The sequence below is a fragment of the Lathyrus oleraceus genome, chromosome 4, assembly GCF_024323335.1.
Source record: "Lathyrus oleraceus cultivar Zhongwan6 chromosome 4, CAAS_Psat_ZW6_1.0, whole genome shotgun sequence".
Classification (NCBI taxonomy): Eukaryota; Viridiplantae; Streptophyta; class Magnoliopsida; order Fabales; family Fabaceae; genus Lathyrus; species Lathyrus oleraceus.
This window is the reverse complement of record NC_066582.1, coordinates 362,935,254-362,936,802: the sequence shown is the minus strand read 5'-3', so window position 1 is coordinate 362,936,802 and position 1,549 is coordinate 362,935,254. Positions and strand designations below refer to the sequence as shown.

Genomic DNA, 1,549 nt, shown 5'->3' with positions numbered 1-1,549 from the left:
GTAGCTACGATAGCTATTGGAGTTACAGTCAAATTCTCGATCTTCTTAGTGAGGGTGTCCACTTTAGCATTGACATGGTCTATGCCATTAACTTCGTACATTTCACACTTTATCAGTGGTTTTTCTTTACAGAAGTTCGCTTACCTCCCCATTAGTAGTGGTTTTGCGCCATATTTTATGTGTTGATAAGCGTCTTCGTAGGGTTTATCCATTAGAGCATTGCCAACTGCAGCGTCTAAGGTTAGTTTGGTGTTGTACAAGATACCATTGTATAAAGTATGGATAATCAACCATGGCTCAAGTCCATGATGTGGGCAGAGCCTCAACATATCCTTGTATCTCTCTCATGCTTCAAAAAGAGATTTGTTGTCTTTTTTCCTAAATCCGTTGATTTGGCTTCTTAGCATAGCTTTTTTACTAGGTGGGAAATATCATGCTAAGAAAACTTTCTTCAATTTGTTCCATGTAGTTATGGAATTAGATGGTTGAGATTGGAGCCAAGCTTTGGATGTATCTCTCAAAGAAAGGGAAAGAGACGTAATCGTATGGATTCTGGATCAACACCATTAGCTTCCAACGTGTCCACGTACTGCACAAACACTGACAAATGATGGTTCGGGTCCTCTGTAGGGATACTAGAGAACTGGTTCTGTTGCATAAATTGCAATAGTGAATGTTTCAAATCAAAATTATTTGCCTCGATGGCAGGAGGTGCAATGCTCGAGTGTGGCTCCTCTTTAGACGGAGCAATAAAGTCCTTGAGAGGACGACTTCTATTTGCAGCCATATTTGGTTTTGGGATATTCGGATCATGGATGTTATATTTTAATCCATATTCTTTGATTCAGCATCTTAGATTAATAAGACGCTCGATTTTGTAAATCGGTTGCTCTAACTTTTCACCTTGTGACCGAGTACTTGGCATACAACCAACAAATGAAAGGGAAAATAGTTGCCTTAGTCTATACCACGCAACAACGGAGTTACGATATTGACTAAATTGGTCCCCGACAATAGCGCAAAAAACTTGATCGCAACTTAGTGATTCTATCGAATTATCTAACTACAAGTGCAAAATTGCATCGCGTAGTTTTAAAAGATATTGAACCCACATGGACCAATAATCAAGCTTATCGCTATCTATTGGTGTTATGTAAATCTAAGGCTAATGAATAATTGAGTTGGGGGAAATTAAAACTAAAATTAAAATACAATTTTGAAAATATATCAAAAAGGAGAGACCGAAATTTGGATCCTGGTATACCTTAGGGACTCAATAATTTATTGGCGTGTGTTAATGTATTAAATCACTTTTCAATAGAAAAATATTAATTTAAAAACATTTATCTCACACTCTCGTGTTGTTGACTCTAGCTATACTTCTAGACCATATGTTTGCTCTCGCTAACCCATTTGAATCAGGAAATAATATTTGAAAACCAACAAGTTCTAATTAATCCTAAAGCGCTCTCATTGTGTTTAGGATTAATGCCTAATTTTCACTACCCAATTAAAGCCTCGCATTCTCATGGTATTGACTCGAAACCTT

At 37.1% G+C, this 1,549-nt stretch overlaps 1 non-coding gene across 1 annotated transcript; it reads left to right on the top strand.

Annotated features, from left to right (window-relative positions):
* The first annotated feature begins 300 nt into the window (after positions 1–300).
* LOC127076921 (small nucleolar RNA R71) lies at positions 301–407 on the top strand. The gene has a single exon (XR_007786935.1). It is a non-coding gene; the product is annotated as a small nucleolar RNA R71 (small nucleolar RNA).
* The last annotated feature ends 1,142 nt before the right edge of the window (positions 408–1,549 follow it).